Raw genomic sequence first — 15,561 nt, forward strand, 5'->3', positions numbered from 1 at the left:
CCATAGCTTACCTCATTAGCTATGCCTCTATGAAATCCTATCATCCACTCAACAATGGAAGAAGTACTCACTGTCTGGATTTCCTGCACTAGTGCCAATTTTACAGCCCAGTCATATATCAGATCGAATGCTGCCAACTGGGAACTGGCCTTCACAGCACACATAGTGAGAAGGAAATGAAAAAAAGGAGAGTTTTGGGACACATAGGTGGCACAGGTGACAATTCAGTGCAAATACAAGTTCACATTTGAAAATCTATTCATGGAAACAGACCCTTCGGTCCAACCAGTCCATGTCAACCATAATTCCAAACCAATCCCACCTGCCTGCTCCAGATTCCTTCAAACCTTTCTGATTCATGTACTTAGCCAAATGTGTTTTAAACATTGTAATTCTTTTTTTTAAGAATCCCTACAGTGTGGAAACAGGTCCTTTGGCCCTACAAGTCCACACCGACTCTCCAGAGAGTATCCCACCCAAACCCATTCCCCTACTTTTACTTCTAACCTACACCTCATATGGGCAATTTAGCATGGCCAATTCACCTAACCGGCACATCTTTGGTTTGTGGGTGGAAACCTGAGCACCCAGAGGAAACCCACGCAGACAGTAAACCGAAGCTGAAATTGAACCCAGATCTCTGGCACTGTGAGGCAGCAGTGTTAACCACTGAACCACCATGCTACATCCTCCACTTCCTCAAGACATTCATTCCTCAGACAGACCATCCTTTGTATAAAAGATTTTCCCCTCGCGTCTTTTTTAAAACTTACCCCGCTCACCCTGAAAATGTGCCCCCAGTCTTGAAATACCCCATCCTAGGGAAACGATAACTGCCATTAACTCTTCCTATACCTGTCATTATTTTATAAACTTCTATAAAGTCACCTCTCAATCTCCTATGCCTCCAGTGAAAAAAGTCCCAGCCTATCCAACCTTTCTTTATAACTCAAACCTTCCAGAGCTGGCAACATCCTGGTAAACCTCTTCTGAACCCTCTCCAGCTTAATAATATCCTTCCTACAACTCGGTGACCAAAACTAGATGCAATATTCCTGAAGAGGGCCTACTAAAGTCGTGTATAATCTCAACATGAAAGTTGCCAGTGTACTCTGAAGTGGAGAACTGCATTGTAAATCGGTCAGAGATGAGCCACCTGATGAAGTTGGTACATGTCTGATGTCAACCTCCGTAGAATCACTGTTCAGGGAGAGTGCCCAGAGATGGTTCCTGCTTTCTATGATAGACGTCTGGAAGAGCCAGTGATGAGCTGGAGTGCCAGGTACTTACTCCTACTTTACAATTATCACCATCTAGTTTATGTCCTACGCATGAGAGAATAGGAAATTGTGTGTCAATGAGATAAGGTTATGTGCTAATTGCACACAGGCCTCTTGCCACTCACTAGCAAAATTTCTGTTACATTGTTCAACACTTGGTTGCAGAATTGGATATTTATTTCTGCACATGGAGTATCTCATATTTGCTGACCTCGCCATATTTTCCCAACTGATTCGCCAATGCCCATGTGGGTCAGGGACTGTGAAGATTCTACACTTCATTGCTGAAAGTAGGCCTGTGTATGTCAAAAATGGAATCAAATAAAAACCTTTGCAAAATGTGCTGGTTTAGAATTAATAATACTGCCAGATATTGATTTGAGTACCATTCAGGCACCTTGCCTTAGGCACAAATAGTAATTACAAATTACTTAAGTAAGACCAGAATGACATGTTTATTCATGTACACCTTATAACAATATAGCTTACAACATGTTTTCATAAATGCGTGAGGTGTTTAACATCCCAAATAATTAATTGCATAGACCACCATAGTTTATCACACTGTTTCATAATTTAAATTTTTCAAATGTTACTTATGGTCCATTTTTAGAATAATTGTTACTATTAACTCAAAATAAATGCTCTATATACTCATTTATTCCCAGGATGTGTGTGTTACTAGCAAGGCTAGCATTTATTGCCCATCCCTGAATGCACCGATAAAAATATCAGCAGGGTGATGCTTTGCAAATTGACTGGCCTCTGAGATCATTTCAGAAGGCAGTTTAGAAGCAATCACATTACTGTGAATTTTAAGTCAAATATAAGCCAAGCCAAGTTAAGGATAATAGATTGCTTCTTTAAAGGACATTATTGAACCACATGAACTGGACTTAATGCTGCCAGACTGGTGAGTTTGAAGACACTTATAGCATGTTAAATCTTACTTGCCTATGTCTGCCCTATCAAAATGATGCAATTGGCAGCCAACATGTCAGTAAGCCAAATATTACCCTCACGTAGGTAGTTAACATCCTTTAAGGGCCTCACCTCACTACAAGCAGCCCATGCCAAATGGCTTATTGTGTTGATGATGGTCAGGAGAGGTCACAATTCTCCCTCCAGTTTCAGAAGGACTCCACAAGATGTAACCCGCATCCTTAGATTGCTGGCCCTGCATGGCCTCTCTACTCCAGCCCCCATGTTCTACATTAACTCCAAACACTTATCTGATCCCTCTTAATATGCCGCCTCATTGTTCAAATGTAGAATTAGCAGTGGCCCTCTCTCTTGTTGGTGGTACTGGTGTACTTTCCATGTCAATAAAGGCTATTAGTTCTCAAGCAGCCTTGACTGGGAGCCATAATGAAATTGTAATAAGATAATCTCAATGGGGTTCTATTTTGACAACTGGACAGAATTGTTGATTTTGCTAGATTAATAACTTTCATTTAATTGAAATGTTATTTTCTAAAACATTGTTTGTCAACACCTCAATGTTTATTTTCACAAGATTATGTGGTACAGTGGCTCAGTGGTTAGTACTGCTACTTCACAGCGCCAGGGACCCGGGTTCGATTCCAGCCTCAGGTAATTGTCCTTGTGGAGTTTGCACATTCTCCCTGTGTCTGTCGGGGTTCCCTCTGGATGCTCTGGTTTCCTCCCACAGTCCAAAGATATGCAGTTTAGGTGAATTGGCCAGGCTAAATTGCCCATCGTGTTTAGGGGTGTGTAGATTAGGTACATTAGTCAGGGGCAAATGTAGAATAATAGGTGAATGGGTCTGGGTGAGATACTCTTTGGAGGGTCAGTGTGGACTTGTTGGATTGAAGGGTCTGTTCCCACACTGTAGGGATTGTAAGTGGTGTAAAATGCTTGAAGCTTCTTATTGATACTTTAATAGTCATTTTGATTGACACTTTTATAAAGCTTAGATGAATCATAGATTTATAAAGTGGTATTATTTTATTTTCTGAGGGGTTCCATACATAACAAATTTACCACCAGGTTAATTGTGTCCAAGCACAGTGTTTACTGGTAATTGAGCACAGAGTTGACATGGAACATTCCTGATGAAGGGTTCGACCTGAAATGTCGATTTTCCTGCTCCTCAGATGCTGCCTGACCTGCTGTGTTTTTCCAGCAACACACTCTCAACATAGAAGTTCCGAAGTCATATGGGGGATGTGGAGGGGTGACTGGGGACATGAGTTGGCATTCAGTTGACTATTTGGGACCATGGTGGTGCATAGGAAGCATAAGTTAGCACAGGGAGAGTGTGTGGTCATGGACGGCATGGAAGTGGCATTGTGGCAAAAGTGTAAAATCTTTTGATCATTAATTTGAAAGATTCTTGAACCAAGATTATAGTTGATCACCTTTCTGAGGTCTCTGAATCATGAGGTCATAAAAAAGCCAGCCTGACTTCATGAACTTTGAAGGGGGCAAAGAAATGCCTACCCACCAATGGAGACAACCAAGCTCGGAGTTCAGGCTTTAGGCTCAGTACACCTGCAGCCTTTTTCTGTGCCAAAGAAATTTGGGGACACTGTGAAAAGATTTGAAATTGTCCCATTGACCCAAACACCCAAGTCAATGTCTCAATTTTATTCAATGAAGAAATGAAGCTTCCATTCCCTGTGATATCTTTGACAATTTTATGATATCCTAAAATAAAACAAAGAACTATGTAGGCTGCAAATCTGAAATAAAACAGAAAGTGTTGGAGAAACTCAGCAGGTCTGGCAGCATCTGTGGAGAGAAACAGAGTGTATTTTTCAAGTCCAGTGAATCTTTGTCAGAATTGAAAACAACTTGGAGAGTGTGGTATTTATGCTGATGGAGGTTGGGGGAGAGATCAGGAAGGCTGTAAAGATGAGAGTTAAATAAGTGGAGACCACATCTCGCAAGTCAGAAGAGAAATAAATTCCCTCTGGAACACTCTGTTCCACCCTTCCTTCACTCTTAACACCTCCCCATATCCCCAAGCAATCACAGAAAATGCAACACTGCCAGTTTGTTTCCTTCCTCTTCACGATCCAAGGCACCAGACACACCTTCTAGGTGAAGCAGCGATCCACCTGCACTTCATAAAATCTAGTCTACAGTAATCTAGTTTACAGCTCACAACATGGTCTTTTGGGACGATGAAACTAGGAGCCATTTTGTGGAACAGTTAGGCTCTGTCCCAGTTACCTGCCACTTGAACACACTATCGTTTTTCCACACCAACATTCCCATTTCACACCTGAAGCTTAATACTAGCTGGAGAAATGACACCTCAACTTCTGCCTTGGCAGCTTTCAGCCCACAAGACTCAGAACATGATGACCCTCCTCCATATTACGCACTATTAATCCCCCAGGTCCTTTTCTGTATGGGTTGCTGCCAGCATAGCCAACCCATTTTTAATTATTCACGCTTCCCATTAGCACTCATTAAGCACATATCTCTTTCCACAATCTCTACCACTTTGTTTCCCTTTTTCTCTCTCTCTCTGGGTACTGCCCCTATCTATTCGACTCGCTCCCAATCCCCCGTCATCAGAACAAATATCACCAGTTGCTGGTTGCTTTCAGTTCTGATGAAGGGTCACTGGACTCAAATCATTAACTCTGTTTTCTCTTCACAGATGCTACAAGACCTGCTGGGCTTCTCTGGCAATTTCTGTTTTTGCCTCATTACATCTTAAAGTGTTTTACAAACAATAGGGCACTTTTGAAGCGTAGCTCCTGTTAAAATACAGGAAGAAAAGGAGACTCCACTTTCTCTACTCATTATTGCTGATTATGTGGAAAAGAAAGAAGCCTGTGGAAGTTGAGGTGATGGCTCCTAACAGAGAAAAGTTATCTTTGCTCTTCAGGTTGATCTTGGAGTATTGGGCCGACCTGACACAAAAGAATTAGGTCTGATACATTTGATGCAGTCTAGCCAAATCTGGTGCGGAGAACAAAATGACTTAGTTACTGGGTATGCTCAAGTCTGAACCTCTTAGATGTGAAGGAGTGGAACTTGAGGCCATATCAGGGGATTAACTGCAATGAGTCAGGGTAAAGACTTTGTTCAGGCAAGAGCATTGGAAAAGGACATGATTAAGTGATTGTTCAGGTTGATGTTGCAGAATTATAGCAGCAAATGGAGAGTCAAAAGATAGGCAATTTAGATTCTGAAAGTTGTAAGTGAGTAGGGGAGAGGTCTTTTTCTCCCCCAAGGCAGCTAATCAAGTGGCTGATGAAACTGATAGACTGTAACGGACTGTCCATTTGAGGGCAGCCTGTGAATGGTGCTCTCCTGATATAAAGCTGCATAACATAGTTTGAAATATGTATTTAAATGAAAAGCATTTTGCTCATAATAAATTGAACATTTATTCAAAAAGCTTTTAGATAAGGACGTTCTAGTCATGTTTAAAATTGAAAATTCAGATGAGCAATAAATTTGCAGGAATCCTCAACAGACCTTTCAGAGCAAAAGGTTTAACAGAGGATTTTGATGACAAGGAAGCATTGTCACTGTCTGAGAATATAACTTAAAATGATAAGAATTTAATTATTTAGGAAGAATTCATGTGAGTGATAAGGACTTTTAGTGAGGAATGTCCTTTTAGAGAGTATCTCCAGCACTCTGGATTTATGACTAATCTCAAAAACCCAAACTCACCAGCTGAACTACATTGTAAACAGATCCAGGACTTAATCAGATCCAGCACCGTGGGTGGCACGGTGGCACAGTGATTAGCACTGCTGCCTCACAGCACCAGAGACCTGCGTTCAATTCCCGCCTCAGGTGACTGACTGTGTGGAGTTTGCACATTCTCCCCGTGTCTGCATGGGTTTCCTCCGGGTGCTCTGGTTTCCTCCCACAGTCCAAAAATGTGCACGTTAGGTGAATTGGCCATGCTAAATTTCCTGTAGTGTTAGGGGCAGGGGTAAATGTAGGGGAATGGGTCGGGGTGGACTTGTTGGGCCGAAGGGCCTGTTTCCACACTGTAAGTAATCTAATCTTAACTAAAGCATTCCCTGAACAGATGACTCAAGCAATGGTACAGAATTCTCTAAATACTGTCTTCCTTCAACACAGCTCAGAAAGAGTATGTGTTACATTTGGTGTTTTGCTGCATATACTTTGCTCAGCAATGGAGACAATACATAGCATTGCCATTGGCCCAGAATTTTCCATATTTTAAGAGACAGGGCATCAGTAGCACAGAGAGACTGGTGAGGAAGTGGCTGGGGCCCAACAACTGTCTACAACCAAAGCCCTTTGACACCACCTCATTGAATGGAGCTCCCACTGAACAACAACTGTTCCCATGCACGGCGAGATGTCCACCATATCTATGAGCACTTTCACTCTTCAATCAGTTGTCTCTGCCACATACTAATATTGAAATTAATGTCCACTAACACCAAGATCATCAGTTCCTTTCAGAATATCCTGGACACAAATATCTTAAATAAAAGAAGATTGTAACTTCCATTTCCACTAAGTTTTAACACCAATGATTGCTCGTTGAAAGTTTAGACTTTGGCTTACCCATCCTTTAATCTGCTTCCATGAGGTGCTTTCCCTACGGCTGCTGTATGACATTACTCAAGAAAGATCTCAACACGGCAATACTCAAGAGCGATCTTAGCAACTCTCACACCTTCAGTTGCTGGCTTGACTGTTGCACAGGCAACGTAGCCCACATTATGGATGAGAGAGAAAGACAGTGAGATTAATTCTCCCTTTTTTCTCACCTCTCGTTAGTCTGGACAAGCACATCAGATCTAAGTTCTGCAGTCCTGCCAAATCCAGTTGTAAGTAGTGGGGGATAGCCAGTGGAAAGTGAAGGCTCCACAAATATCATAATCCTCAATGATGAGGAAATCACCAGAGTAAAAGATAAGCCTGAAATATCTGCAAATCATCTACAGCCAGAAGTGCTGAGTAGATGAATCACTCCACACGATGCCAAAAAATGGCTGAAATGACGGATACTGCAGAGGGCACTGACAACATTCCAACAATAGTACTGAAAACTTGTGTTCTAGAATTAGCTATGCCTCTAGCCAAAATGTTCTAATACAGCTACAGTGCTGGCTTTTACCGACAATATCGAAAATTGTGTGCACAATTCCAACCTGGCTAATTACTACCCCATCAGTCTACTCTGAAGCATCAACAAAGTGATGCAGAGGGTCATCACTAATGTTAGCGAATAGCACTTGCATAGGAATAACTTTCTCATTGAGTATGGCATCACAACGTAGCTGTGTAAGGAGACAGTTGGCATGCACTTTGCAACCACAGACAAATACCTCTACTGGTTGAAACTGAACACTATTGTCCCTCCCATCAATCAACATGGGTCCTGTTGTGTCGCCTCACAGACTTCATTGACCAACCACAGGGAAGTTCAGAGTCAGATAGATCCACACAGTTTGGGTATTTATTCTGGGATGAGGTTCTTGAATGGAGGACCATTGTTTGCCCAGTGACACACTGCCAAATCCAGGGAGTGAACTTAGAAAATAAAGATTCACAGTCACCATAGATTAACGTGATTTAAACTTCCCTACTAGCGATAGCTAGAAACCTGGAAGTTTCACACTCAGAGAACAATTAGGTGAAATTAGGGGAAGTGATGACCTAGTGGCATAATCGCTGGACTACTAATCAAAAGAGGAGAAAGAAGACTAGATGCTGGAGATCAGAGTCAAAGGTGTGGTGCTGGAAAAACACAGCAGGTCAGGCTGCATCTGAGGAGCAGGAGAATCTTATGCCGTTTCAGATATAAACCCTTCATCAGGAATGAGGCTTGGGGTTGGGCGGCTGAGAGGTAAGTGGGAGGGGGGTTGGGGTTGGGGGTACGGTAGCTGAGAATGTGATAGGTAGATGAAGGTGGGGGAGAAGTGAATAGGTTGGAAGGAGGGTGGAGTGAATAGATGGGAAAGGTGATGGACAGGTCAAGACAGCAGTGCTGAGTTGGAGGTTTCGGACTGAGATTGTGTGGGTGGAGGGGAAATGAGGAAACTGGTGAAATCCACATTTATCCACATTTCAGGGTTCCAAGGCTGAATATGAGGCATTCTTCCTCCAGGCGTCAGGTGGCAAGGGTTTGGCGATGGAGGAGGTCCAGGACCTGCATTTCCATGACAGACTGGGAGGGGAACTTGGAGTGTTCAGCCACAGGACAGTGGTGTTGTTTTGTGCAAGTTGGCGTCCTGTCTCCCCAATGTAGAGGAGACCACATCTGGTGCAACGGATACAGTAGATGACATCAGTGGAAGTACAGATAAATTTCTGTTGGATGTGGAAGGATCCTTTGGGACCTTGGATGAAGTTGTGGGGGGAGGTGTGGGGACAGGTTTTGCACTTCCTGTGGTGGCAGGGGAAGATGCCGGGAGCGGGTGTGGGCTGATTGGGGGCATGGATCTGATGAGGGAGTCGAGGAGGGAATAGTCTTTCAAGAAAGCTGATAGGGGTGAGGAGGGAAATATATCTCTGGTGCTGAGGTCCATTTGTAGGTGGTGGAAGTGGCGGAGTATGATGCGATGTATATGGAGGTTGGTGGGATGGAAGGTGAGGACCAGGGTTTCTGTCTTTGTTGAGTTGTGAGGGCTGGGGTTCAATGGTGGAGGTTTGGGAAGTGGAGAAAATACATTGGACAGCATTGTCGACCACTTGGAAAGGGGAGTTGCAATCTTGGAGGAAGGAGGCCATCTGGGATTTTCTAAGGTGGAATCGGTCATCCTGGGAACAGATGCAGCAGAGATGGAGGTTTTGGGAATAAGGGATGATGTTTTTACAGGAGGTAGGGTGGGAGGAGGTGTAGTCTAGGTAGCTGTGAGAGTCGATGGGCTTGTAGTAGATGTCCGTGGTTAGTCAGTTGCCAGAGATGGAGAGGTCCAGGAAGGAGAGCAGGGGAGGGGGTGGGTAGATGTCCGAGATGGTCCAGGTGAATTTGAAGTTGGGGTGAGAGGTATTAGTGAAGTTGATGAACTGTTCAACCTCCTCGTGGGAGTATGAGGTAGGGCCGATACAGTCATTTATGTAATGAAGGAATAGGTCGGGGAATGGTACTAGTGTAGCTGAGGAAGATGGACAGTTCCTTGTACCCGACAAAGAGGCAGGCATAGCTGGTGCCCTTGTGGGTGCCATGGCTGCCCCTTTGGTTTGGAGGAAGTCGGAAGATTGGAAGGAAAAGTAGTTAAGGGTGAGGACCAATTCAGCCAGGTGGATGAGGGTGTCAGTGGAAGAGTACTGGTTGGACTGGCATGAGAGGAAGAAACGGAGGGCTTGGAGGCCTTCGTTGTGGCAGATAGAAGTATACAGGGACTGGATGTCAATGGTGAAAATCTCCTGATCTCACAGAAGTAAAGGATGCCAGATTAACCATCCTGTCCCTCTCTCTTGGTTGCTCTATCTGGCTTCACATCCTCCTCACAGACTTCCTCCGTGAGCAACATGTCCAGTCTAAAAAGCTTACTCTTTACCTGATGACTCCTTTAAGGTATCCAATAAGATGGAGCATTTACTTTTCTTAAGTCATCGGAGCATTGCCAAAATGAATGTTGCTCATATGTTGTCGATGTTTTTACAAAGTGAACCAGAAAGTCCCCTGAAGTATAACATGAAAGCTGAAGCAATAATGGTCATGAAATGTTGAGGATCCCTGTAAGTGAAGTGTGCCCCTACAAGTATGGCTTGAAATTAATGTTGATTTTCCTCAACATTAGTTGGCTGCTGGTAATTAGGAGAGGCCATTTGTTGAAGTATTAACAGAATACCAGGCAGTTTTTTTTATTGAGACTTTGCTTTTGAATGGCATTCAGTTCGGCTTATTCACCTTTTTTATTCCTTTCGTACCTAAATTATGCATTTAAAATCTCCTCCTGAACATTTACCTTTTTGTGATGAAACTCTGTGAGCAGCAACAGCAGATATGAATCAGGACTCAGTCTATAGCAGCATTAATAAGAGTCTGGAGCATGAGTCACACACAAATATCACAGCAGGGATGTGTAGAGGCTGTGTGGGTTAAACCTACTTTATATCTTTTTCAAGCTTATGCTCACTTCTAGAGATCCATGATCCATTTTTTAGGCATTCCTGTGTTTCTAAGGCACAAATATCTACAGCTACTTAATTAATGATCTTTCTTCCATCATAAGGTCAGAAGTGTGTTCTTATCATGATGCTTTTACAATATTCAGCACTACTCACAACTCTTGATATGCTGAATCTGTCCATGGTCACACACAGCAAGACCTGGGCAATATCCTGGGCTAATGAGTTAAATAATAACACTATCCTGTGGATATTGGAGAGCAGAAAGAAAGGCAGAATACGCTGGAGATTATCAGTCAGTTGGAAGAATCATGCCTTCCTTGAAACATTAACTCTTTCACTGTCTGCAGTTGCTGCCAGTCCAACTGGGTTCCTTCAGTACTTTCAGTTTTTATTTGGACTGATGATTAGAAAGTAACTTGCATGTCACATGAGTGCCAGACAATGACTGCCTCCAATGAGAGAGAGTAGACAGGCAGGAGGCTGGAAGAACACAGCAAGCCAGGCAGCACCAGGAGATGGAGAAGTCGACATTTCAGCGTAACCCTTTTTCAGGACTAGGGTTGGGAGCAGGAGGAGCTGCAGATAAAGGGGGTGGCAGGGGCAGGGTGGGGAAGTGTGGATAGGTGAAGGCAGACAGAGGTACGACCTGGGAGGAATGAATCCATTTGGTGCTAGGGAGGAATGGAAGGAAGGGGGAGGGGCTGGGAAGGAAGTTGAGAGATGGGAAGGGAGGTTATTTGAAATTGGAGAACTCCATGTTGAGTCCTTCGGGCTTTAGGCTGTAGAAAGATGAGATGTCATTTCTCCAATTTGTGTTGGGTCGTTGTGGCAATGGAGGAGGCCAAGGATGGTCATGTCAGAAAGGGAGTGGTTAGGGGAATTGAAATGAGTGGTGACTGGGAGGTCCAGTCAGCCCCTGCAGACCCGGCTACGATGCTTGATGAACCGTTCCCTGAGTTTACGTTTAGTCTCCCTGATATAGAGAAGACCACATCAGGAGCACCTGATGCAGTAAACGAGGTCGGAAGAGAGACAAGTGAACCTCTGTGTCATCTGGAAGGACTGTTTGCGGCTCTGGATGGAGGTGAGGGGGGAGTGGGGTACAGGCAAGTTTTGCAGGGGAAGGTATCTGGGGGTTTGGGGGAATTGGTGGGGATTGTTGAAAGGAATGATCCTTGCATAAGGCAGAGAAGGGTGAGGAGGGGAAGATGTTCTTGGTGGTGGGATCTAGTTGGAGTTGGTGGAAGTGTTTAAGGATGGTGCATTGGATGAGGAAATTTGTGAGGTGGTAGGTGAGGACAAGGGAGACTCTATCTTTATTGCATTGGCGAGGGGTTTTAGAACAGTGGAACAGGAAATGGAGGTGGTGCAATGGAGGGTTGTCCAGATGACAGAGGGGGAGAAAGCAAGTTGTTTGAAATAGGTGGACTTGTGGTTTGCTTAGGAGTGGAATATCTCCTCGTCCGACCAGATGTGGTGGAGGTGGAGGAATTGGGAGAATAGGATGGAGTTCTTGCAGGAAACTGGGTGGAAAGAGGTGTAGTTCAGGCATTTGTGGCAGTCTGTCTTGGGAGCTCTCCAATTAAGTTCTTCAATTTCCCATCCTCCAAGTCCCTTCCCAGTCCCTCCCCTTTCTTACACTCCTCCCTGCCACCAACCAGATTCATTCCTCCCATTGACCAACCAGGTCATACCCTCTGTCTGCCTTCACCTATCCCTACTTCACTACCCTGTCCCCACCACCCTCTTTATCTGCAGCTCCCCCCACACCCAACCCCAGTCCTGAAAAAAGGTTACACCCAAAATGTCAACTTCTCCACCTCCTGATGCTGCCTAGCTTGCCTCCTGCCTGTCCACTTTGGATTTCAGCAGCTGCAGTATTTTTTTTTGTCTCCAATAAGAGAGAATCTGAATTTCTCCTCTTAACATTCAATAACATATTAAAAGCCGACTGTCAATATCCTGAGTCATTGTTGACAAGAAGGTTAACTGGACGTGATATCCATATACTGTGGTTCAGAGAGGAAGTCAGAGGCTGGAAATTCTGTTATAAGTAACACATTCCCTGTCTTGTGAACCTTAGCCACCATCACAAGGCATAAATCAAAAGTGAAATGGAATATTCTTCACATGCCTGGAGGGATGTGCCTCCAAAATACTCAAGATCCTTGATATCCCATTCAAAATCAAGCAGTCCACTTGGTTGACATCCCAACCATCCCTTAAAAATTTCCTAACCTCCACCACCTTTACACAGTGGCAGCAAAGTGTACCACATTCAAAATGCACTGCACCACCTTGTCAAGGAAATTTAAACAGCACCTTCCAAACATACAACTGTTATTACCTAGACAAATAAATGCAACATAATTCTATAACCTCCAAGTTTCTCTTAAGGTTATAGGTCAACCTGACTTGAAACCATAATGTTGTTCTTTCTTGTCACTTAATCAAAAAGCCTGAAACTTCCTCTCTAACAGCCCTATGGGTGTATCTACACCAACTGGACTGCAATGTTCAAGAAGATGGTTTGCAAGCACCGTCTTCAAAGAAATTAGGCATACGTAATAAATGTTCACTCTACACGAAAGACTCATATCCCATGAGAGATGAAAATAATATTTAAAAAAAAAACAACTGGCCTCAAGCATTGCAGGAACTAGTATCATTCTCCTCCATGTGAGTTGCGCCAGTTCCTCACATCAAATTCACCCTAGGTTCTTTTAGCTCCTGAAATAAAAACAGAAAATGCTGGAAATACTTGGCAGTATATGGAAAGAGAGAAATAGAGTTAATGTTTCAACTCTGTGACTTTTCATCAGAACTCAGTTCATTTCACCGAATCTGCTGAGCGTTTCAGCTTTTGTTTCAGATTTTCAACATCTGCAGTTTGTCCTATTGGCTCCTGTTGAATCTTGTCACTGTAAAAATAGAAGATATTGGAGAACTAGAATTCAACAATAAAAGGCTTGGGTGAGAGGAGGAAGGTAAGTTCACAACTTGACTTCATGATGTGATTACTCCTTCTGTCTTCTCATAAAAGAAGCTTAAGCGTCTTCTTAAATTGGGTGCTCTCCCTTATTTCGAGTGCTCTTTCATGTCTACTCACTACAGTGGAGAATCGTACATTTTGTTCCAGTCTTTTCTTGGAGCCTCTTGGGTGGCTTCCTCTCTTTCTGACCCAGTTCATGAGTGTCAGCATGAATCACAATTGCAAAACCATGCAAAATTATTCCACCGGAAAGTGGTCAAGTCAAAACCTATCAATCTAACTCCCTTTTATAGGCCTGCACATTATTAAATGGTAATGTAAAGTTTGCAAAGAAAACAAAAGTACTTGAAATATAAATTTGCTTTCCTTACAACTTCCATCCAAAAGTATTCTTAACATTCATATTGTGAAAAATGAAAGATATAATTACTGCTGCAATCAAGTGTTAAATAATGATTAATCACTATTTGATTATGATTCACTGAATTCCATCTATTTGTTGTTTTCCAGTTTCTGCCATGATACACATCTCTGCCCTCACTGTGATATTCAGAATTTTAAATTGAACTGTTAAATGTTTTTTAAATGCCGAGTTGAAAGCAAAGTTCTTTTTAATTAGTATGGAATTACATGACCATTTAGAACAGAATCATAGAATCCGCACAGTGTGGAAGCAGGCCATTTGGTCCATCAAGTCTACTATGACCCTCCGAAGAGCTTCCCACCCAGACACACTCCCATACCATATCACCTTAACCTTGCATTTCCCAATGGCTAATCCATCTAGCCAACACATTTTTGGACTGTGGGAGGAAACCAGAGCACCCCAAGGAAACCTACGCAGACGCAGGGAGAATGTACAAATGCCACATCGTCCTTGGTTGTCAACTAAAAAATAGCTAATTCGGTGAACCATTGATCAGGTAGCTGAAAAGGTAGCAACAAGCAAATAACTCACCAGGAGGACAGCTGATAGAATGTTAGCAAATAAGAATGCTATGTAGGTTCAAAGCAGGGACCTCCTAATCAGCTTATTAATATTAATTTCCTTGTAAGTAATTATTTGTTTGGATGAAACCCTCTCTCTTCAATGGGTACATGTTCCAGTGGCAATTGAAACTTGGTACTCAGGAAGAACAGAACTATGCATTAGGAATATCACATCTCTGATTTTCCTTTGTTGCACTTCAAAGCAGTGTGGTAACGCTGGAGACACTGCAGAGACTAATCTTTTGCATTCACTTGTCTGCTGAATAGCATTGTGTGTCAATCTTGTGTAAGATGTTTCTGCTCCCGAAAACACTACGGCAATGTAAACTGAGTACCAGAGTGCTACACACTGCAATATGTTAATAATATTGCAAACAGTTCAGGCACAATTTGTTTCGAAGGAACCCAAGTGGTACTGATTATGGAGAAACAATGTAAAACCAGTTTCAAACCAGCCTGTTCAAAAGATGTTATTACACAGCTCTGAAATAGGTGGAAATTGAACCCAGACCTTCTGTTTCAAAGATAGGAATACTACCACTGGACCACAAAAGCCCTGTAAATACTATCTGTCTTTTTGGATATGCTGGCGCTGCCAGGATCGGTATTTGTTTTTCAATTTGTGAATTATAAAATACTTTCTCTGAATCTGTATTTTCTGTACTTCTTGCCAAGTTCTGATATTACAGTATTTTATACATTATTATGAATGTGATATTTTGTACTGAAATACTGTTAATCACCAGACTTCTCCACCCCTACTCCTCCACTATGAGAGATATGGATTAATGGGAAGCAGAAGAGCATATGCAACCAATAATGCTGTGATCTCTGCTTGCCTCTGCTATCTCCTGAATCATGAACACCTCTATTTCCCTACCGTGGAGCAGCAAATACCCTGAGCTGAAAAACTCTGTTTTTATTTATTATCCAGGTAATTGAAGCAATCTCAGTCAAACAAGCACCTTCATTCTACTCCTATTTATTTTTCATACCCACGTTTTTTTAAAATTGTTTCCATGTTAAACATAACAGAGACAAGCTATGCTCTTACCAGTTCCCTGCCAGATTGTCAAAAGGATCATTCAGACTGGAGCTAACCTATCTACCATTTCAACCATGGCACAACAAGCACAAATTATTTCACAGCACTGAGAACCTTAAACTAAATGTAGACCAGTTCTGCAGAAATAACAGCTTCTGCACGAACACATTATGTACAAAACCTCCCACTCGTCA

The sequence above is a fragment of the Chiloscyllium plagiosum genome, unplaced genomic scaffold (assembly GCF_037043375.1).
Source record: "Chiloscyllium plagiosum isolate Xiang-an unplaced genomic scaffold, Cpla_swu_hap1 HiC_scaffold_23, whole genome shotgun sequence".
Lineage (NCBI taxonomy): Eukaryota > Metazoa > Chordata > Chondrichthyes > Orectolobiformes > Hemiscylliidae > Chiloscyllium > Chiloscyllium plagiosum.